Here is an 8,028-nt window from a genome sequence, read left to right as displayed (position 1 = left end):
ATTAGCTCACGTGCAGGCCAACACATGTTGTAGCCCTGACTAGCCTGGTCTGCCCCGGTCCCAGCTCTCAAGTTCACCAGCAGGAGCAATGGCACAGCAGGGGAGCTCCCACAGCTGCCCTGCTGGGCTTGCTCCTTTTCCTGGGTCTTACATGTGCTGATGAGAGCTGCAGGAGCTGGTGGGAGCTATGTCCTAGATTGTCATGGCTCTCCTCACCTCAGCATCCACCAGCAGGTGCTCATGCTGGCACGTGCTGCAATCTAGCCCAGCTCAGACAGCCAGTCCCCATCCTAACCCTAACGTGAACTGGCTGGTATTGTGGCCCAACCTAACCTATTCTGCACACCACCCTGGTTCTCACATCTGTCATTGAATGCTGTGAACTGACCCAGCCTTGCCCCACTCCCATTTCATTCATGAAAACCCATAGGTATGATAACCTAGCCTAGCGCAGCATGGCTCACACCCAATCCTGGTTCCTGCGCAGGCCGGTGTGCTATTACTTGACCTAGCCCTACCCATTTCACCCTCTACAGAGCCAACCCACACACCTGTGAACAAGCGAAGCAGCCCTGTCCAGCCTGACCAATATTCTAACTGCAGATAATTGTAATAATCCTAGCACTATTAAGAAATCACACATATAAACCACAAAATATCCAGAAGAAATTTTCAGTAATAATTATTTTTTATTTTGAAGATTTACTTATTTTTATTGCAAAGTCAGATTTACAGAGAGAAGGAGAGACAGAGAGGAAGGTCTTCCGTCTGCTAGTTCACTCCCCGAGTGACCAGAAAGGCCAGAGCTGAGCCAATCCAAGCCAGGAACCAGGAGCCTCCTCTGGGTTTCCCATGCGGGTGCAGAGCCCCAAAAATGTTCTTGTTAATTTAATAACATTGTCCACTATTTTATTTCAGACACAAACGTTTTCTTAACATTTGGAAAATTATTCACTCTAAACTCTTCCACAAATTTGCTTTGTCTATAAAAAAGCATTCTGCATATAAGCAAAACTAAGATCTTTGTGTAAAATTTATGATTTTCTTCTTACTCAAAGATTTTCAAAATATGACCTTAATAATTATTCTTCGAAGAATAATTAGTAGGCATGGTAGCCTACTGGCTAAATTCCTTATCTTGTGTGTGTCAGGATCCCATATAGGCACTTATTCATATCCCAGCTGCTCCACTTTCCATCCAGCTCCCTGCTTGTGGCCTGGGAAAGCAGTCAAGGATGGCCCAAAGCCTTGGAACCCTGCACCCATGTTGGAGACTCAGAGGAGGCTTCAGGCTCCTGGCTTTGGATTGGCTCAGCTCCAGCCATTGCAGCCACTTGGGGAGTGAATCATTGGAAGGAAGATCTTCCTCTCTGTCGCTCCTCCTTTCTGTAAATCTGCCTTTCCAATTAAGATAAATAAATCTTTTAAATAAATAAGTTGAAAAAATTTTCTCTTATGTGTTATCATTGATAGCTGTTATGGTAATACATTGCTGCTGCCAGGCCTATCTTCTGATCTTCATGTAGAGTATCAATATAATTTTAATTATTTTTCATAATTATTTTATTTTATAGATGATGCTTACATGGTTGAGGAGAGTGCATATCCATGTGGACCACTGATTAGGATGTGAAGGATCAAGGAATGGGGAAAGTAGACAAGACTACTGCTTTCAATTTTTCTTTATATTTTACCTATATCTGGGGGAAGGAGGGAGAGAGGGGGAGAGAGTTGCTCCCAACAGCCTAACCAAACCAGGGACAGCCACTCAGTGTCATCCTCGGGTCCCTGGTGAGGAGCATATTCTGAGGGTACTGTGTAAGTGGTTTTGATAATTCTGAGATGCTGTTGATTTTGTTGTTCCAAGGATGAAGAAGGCCCTCCAAGGTCCATTGGCTGACATAGTCCACCGTAAAGTCTACACTCACCCGGATACCTGCTGTCAAAGTTCGGCCAAGAGTATTGTTCTTTCTGTTCTTTCCTCCATGGTTTTAGACATCCTTCTTAGGCCTCAATGAGCTGTTACATTGTCTAATGTGCATCTATGCCCGCTGTCCATTGCATAGACTTCAGCAACTGAAAAGACTGAGTTCTGATATGCATTCCATCGTCAAACCACAGATCCCATCCTTTTTCTCTGTAGTTGGAGTCCTGAGTCCAACAGACCAGTTCAGTGGGGGTCCCTAAAGAAACCTCACCTAAGGTGTGACCCCAGATCTAACTTCCATGTCAGTAACTTCTGTGTACCCAGCCAGTGTAGGGCTAGCTTATTCTATTGCCATATCAGCCTAACACAAACTGGTCATTGCAGTTGCTTGGTCAGTTTTGTCTTCAGACGCATCTGATACTCAAATCAATGGATGATGTGCCTAGTCTAACTCTGCCCACCACACACTCAGCCCTCACGTACACCAGTGGGAAATACAGCCAAACTGAATCAACCCAATAACCCCACCAGGCCCGCCCCTAGCCCTAGCTCCTGCACATGCTGGTATGCGCACCAAACTGCTCTGATGTGTCCTAAAACCCATTCACCTCCAATACACATCAATGGGTGCCACAATCTAACTCAGCCCAAATGACTCCACTATCTAGCCCACACTTAAGCCAGTGGGTACTGCTGCCTACCCAGCCCAAACCATCCCTAGCCTTGGTACAATAACGGGTACCCCTCCTACCTCCCTACCTGTTCATGGAACCCAACATGTGTGCAAGTCCCCAGACCCACACCAATAGCACCCGCATGAGTCCTCAGCCTCTGGAGCTCATGGAAGGAAGCCATTGGTGGCTCCATGAGCAGCAGGAATCCCAATATAATTTTATTATTATGATGATTTCTTACAGCTTCATGCTACATTTGGTTAAATATAGAACCATTTCCTATATTTAAAGAATGTAATTAGCAGGTACTTGAAGGAGAAAGAGCGGGACAGGCAACAAAATGTTGTGTTATCTTGAAACTGGAAAATATAAGACAATATACTCTTGATAGCTTGCACAAAGGAATCTAGAATTCCTGATGGCTTGATTTTAGTCTGGTGGAAGCCATCTTGAACTTCTGATCTCTAGAACTGTAATCCAATAAATCTGAATTATTTTAACTTCGTGGTAATTTGTTATAGGAACAACTGGAAGCTAATACATCAGCCCCATGCTGTTCTACTTACACGGCAAGGGTGGCTAGGAAGTGTTGTTTATCTGAAATCCCAGGAGGAAAAGAGAGTAAGCTTATTGGTAAATGAATGCAATTTTTAATAAGGAGTACTCTTTAAAATTTTAAATGATAACAAGAGATGAACACCGCAGCAGAAAAGTTGCCCATACCAATAGTCCACTAAAAACATAGAAAGTATTAGGAGTCATTAAGAATAAAACTAAATAAGCTGCAAGGAAAGTTTTCATTTGAATTGTCAAAATAAAAATAGAAAATAAAAAATATGGCCTGTTATTTTTCTAGGATACTAAAAAGTAGATAGCATCAGACACCATACAAGTCAGAATTTTTAAAAAATTGTTTTTCAAGTTCCAGAGGGTAATTTCACAATAACCAGCTTAACAATTTAAAAGTATGTATAGATTTTGATCCAGGCTTCCAATCCAAAAATTTACCAGAAATGCATTCATTAAGAATAAAGAAATAAAAATTAAAATTGGTAGAAGCCATTTTTGAGGAACAATGGCCTGTTGAGCAACCACACTGGCCCCTTACATGATGTTTTCTATTGCATAACTGATCACATCACATCAACCTTGCAGCTTCAGCACTCCTGTGTGGGAACTGGTTTGTCTGCCAGTTGCTCCATTTCCCATCAAACTCCCTGATTATGGCCTTGAAAAGTAGCAGAGCATGGCCTAAGTTCCTCGGTCACTGCAACTACTTGGGAGACCAGGAAGAAACTCCAGGCTCCTGTCTCCTGATTGGCTCAGCTCTAGCCATTGTGACCATTTGGGAAGTGAACTAGTAAAAGGAATAACTCTCTGTTCTCTCCTTTGTGTAAATCTTTCAAATAAAAATGAATTGATCTTTTAAAAAGTAATATAAGTATAATGGAGAAAATATGAGTTCCAGCTATGGCATTTTGAAAATGATTTGAAGGTTTGGCAAGAACACAAAAATTGGAACTCAGTCATTAACACCAGAGGCTTCCGCTCTCCAAGAAATTTTCTGCAACACTTATGCCAGGAAAACTCCAGTAGTGCTGCTCTGAGAACAGCTGCTCAGTTGAGAAGGGAGCAGGTGGTCTAACCATCTCCCCTTGAGTGTCTGAGACAGTACAGGGAAATAGGATTCCTCTGGAGTGCTGCAAGTAGTTCAACTGCTCCTTAGCTTCCTTGCTTGTCCCTCTAGGCTGCTCTGCTGCTCTTCTGGATGCTGACTCACTCTAGCCTTTTGTCCACCTGCCTGGATTTTTCTGACTACGGACAGGCCTCAGCCCTCCTATATTGCTCCGGCAGAATGTCACACCCTTTCGGACATTCTGGCCTTATTCTGTCGGGGTTATAACTTTCTACTAGAAGAGTGAATGAAATTCCTTGGAGCTGAAGGTAAAGGTGTTTTACCCTGCACTTGGTAGAGGACTCATTCTTCCAGTTTCTCTAACCTCAGAACCAGTTCCCTCCATTTCCAGGGTATGGATTTAATGAAGGCGCATTCAGATGCTATCATACAAGTGAAATCTAAAACCCTGTTTCCTGTGTCTTTTTAGCTACCTTAGGCTTTGCAAACTACCTATTTAAATATAAACCTCGCAGGCCAGCTATGCATTCTGAAGTTTTCAGCTGAGTGCACACTGAGATCCTACCCAAGCTATACAAGGTATTACATTAGGATTCGTCAGTTAAAAGTACAAAGACTTGAGGGAAGGTATTTAATCTAGAGGTTGAAAACTGGCTCCTGTTTCCTGCTAATGGCCTGGGAAACAGCAGTGATAGCTCAGGAACTTGGATTCCTTCCACTCCTGTGGGAGACAGAGCTTTAGTTTCCGGCTCCCATCTTTGGCCTGGCACAGCTCTCATTGTGGGCATTCAAGGAGTAAACAAGCTGTGGGAGTACTCTGTGTGTGCACACGATCGTGCGCGCGCGTGTGTGTCCCTCTCTGAAGCTCTCTATCAAATAGGTAAAAATAAAAACAAATACACGCATATTCTGACTCATTGTGCCTCTATCTTTGTAATGCCTATTTCCTGGCTCTTCTTCAAATATAATTTAAAAGGGAATTTTGTTGAAAAAAACAAAATACACACATATATATATATAACAAACTGATATGCTAAACACTGATGATACATTTCACCAATTTTTTCATTTTTATCATTATAAATACACCCAGGAAGTAAGTATAATATTGTCTTTGATAAAATTGGATCTTCATAATCTAATTAAGCAGATGATGTTAAATGAGGTTAGCAAAATCATCACTCACAGGCACTGGGCTCACAGACTTCCTCCCTTTTACTTTTAAAAAATGTATTTATTTTTATTGGAAAGGCATATTTACAGAGAGGAGATACAAACAGAAAAATCTTCCATATGCCTGCTCACTCCCCAAGTGGCCACAATGGCCAGAGCTGCGCTGATCCAAAGTCAGGAGCCAGGAGCCTCCTCTGGGTCTCCTGCACAGGTACAGGGTCCCAAGGCTTTGGGTCGTCCTCTGCTGCTTTCCCGGGTCACAGGCAGGGAGCTGGAAAGGAAGTAGAGCAGCTGGGATACGAGCTAGCACGCATATGGGATCCGGAATGTTCAAGGCAAGGACTTGAGCCAGTAGGTTACCATGCCGGACCCTGACATAGACTTCTAATTTCCAAACCCAAGTTCTCTCTACCACAAAGAAGAAAGAAAGATTGAAGAGTAGAAATCATCTTTTGATAATCAGTGAGGAAAGTAATTTTAACCCATAATGTCTTACTATAGTAGATTCTTACACAGCAATAGATAGATATAATAGAATGTAGTACTAACAGTATACTGAAAAACAGATACATTCCATAGGAAAAATTATTGAAAGCACAAAGCAACAGATAAATGTAGCATAAATTGGCATTGCTCTAACAAATGCTAGAACATGTGCACTGTCTTCAGGGCCAGGCAAGCCAGTAAGCAATGATGGAAGAGGTGGGAAAGAGACTGCTGATGAAGCTAGACCGTAAGGAAAGAAACTGCTGTTGCAGTCCAGAGAGCAGAGGCAACTTCGAAGGTAAAAAATGAATCTACTGCACATGTTAATTTTACTAAAGTGATCTCCACAGAGATTATAAGAATTTACAAGTAGTTGATTTTGGTGTTTGGTAAACATCCAAACTATGACAAGCGAAAAGTATTTTCAGCTATGGCACTATTGCTCAATGTGCTAAAATATCACTTCCAAGCACTGGACACCGTATGGGTGCTGGTTCATATCCCATCTGCTCCACTTCCCATCCAGCTCTCTGGTTTGTGACCTAGGGAAGCAGTAGAGGATGGCCCAAAGCCTTGGGACTCTACTCATGTGGAAAACCTGGGAAAAGCTCCTGGCTTTGGGTCAGCTCACCTCTGGTTACTGCGGCTATTTGGGGAGTAAACCAGCAGATGTCTCTCCTCTTTATAAATCTATCTGCCTTTCAAAAAAGTAAATCTTAAAAAAAGATGTATTTTCTCTTGGTACAAAGAAAAAGTCCAGGGCTGGTATTTGTGGAAACAATAAGGATATACAGCAAGTTGGCGTATCATACTAATCCTTTACAAGCACTGGTATCTCATATGGGCACAGGTTCATGTCTGGGTTGTTCCACTTCTGACCCATCTTCCTGCTAATGGCCTGTGAAAGCAGAGAATGGCCCAATTCCTTGGAACCTTGCATGCAATGGAGACCCAAAAGAAGCTCCTTGTTCTGGCTTTCAGTGGGCTAAGCTCCAGCCATTGCAGCCACTTGGGGAGTGAACCAGCAATGAAAGACCTCTCTTTCTGTCTCTCCTTCTCTCTGTAAAAATCTGCTTTCAAACACCCACCAGCTTATACAAAAGCTGGGAAAGAGGTGGCAGACTATGTCGGGTAGAAGCCTACCACCACAGGCACATGTGACATCTGAGTCCGGGGTTGGGAAACTTGGGAAGCTCCCCTGATGGGCCATAGCTTTCGCTGGTCAGCATGTGATTCAGGCCTAGGTGTTGGTCAGCCTGGTCAAGGTAGCTCCACCTGTCAGCAAGTATATGGGTTGGTTTTGGAGGGGTATGGACTGTGCATGGCTGGTTCAACCTTAACTCATTGACACGTGGAGTAGCCAGCAGGATTAAGGGAAATGCTGGACTAGACTACCAACACCTATGGTTTGCATGAGCCAGGCATGAGAGTTGACTGGGTGGGGCTATGTTGCAACATCTGCCAGGGAGAGCTGGGACCGGGATCAGACTGGGACTGGGAGCTGGCTGAGCTGTGCTAGGAGGTAGCACTCACCAGCATGAGTTGCAACTGCATGCAGACTAGGCTCAGTCAGGCTATAGCATCCACTGGCAAATACCAAGGTGAGGCAAGCCATGCAAAAGTGGCCCAGAGCACCTACCACACGTGAGTCCCAGGGGTAGAGGGTTAGGGCTCCCTATAAAATCTAGTCATAAAATGGAGTCACTTTGGTTCAGGCCTGCATAGTTTGCTAACCTCTTGATGCTTTTGTACAAAATGCTTTGCCAGTTTTCTGCTCTTTGGACCAAATCACAACGTGCAACACGCCATGCCAGTAACCCTTGGTCCTAGGAACTGATATTGTATGATTAATATTCACCCATTGTTCCTATGACGAAGTCCTGTGGCTTCCCAAACCCACCTATTGCTTTCATTGCTGCCTCCTGTGGCTGATTTTCATTCACCTGATTCTGATAGCTATGTAACTCACTCATTCTATAAAAACCCATTTAACCCTCACCTCCGTGTTACTATCTGAAGAAAAGGAGAGTGAACTCTAGCCAATTGATCTGTTTACCTGCCTCCTTGATAAACTTTGTTGCTTTGCAGAGTTGTCTGGGCTGCACTTCTTGGGGAGAGACTCAGATTGGATG

Source organism: Ochotona curzoniae, unplaced genomic scaffold, assembly GCF_017591425.1.
Source record: "Ochotona curzoniae isolate NIBS_2020 unplaced genomic scaffold, NIBS_Ocur_1.0 contig_1071, whole genome shotgun sequence".
Lineage (NCBI taxonomy): Eukaryota > Metazoa > Chordata > Mammalia > Lagomorpha > Ochotonidae > Ochotona > Ochotona curzoniae.
The sequence above is the reverse complement of the archived record's forward strand: the minus strand, read 5'-3'. Positions refer to the sequence as shown.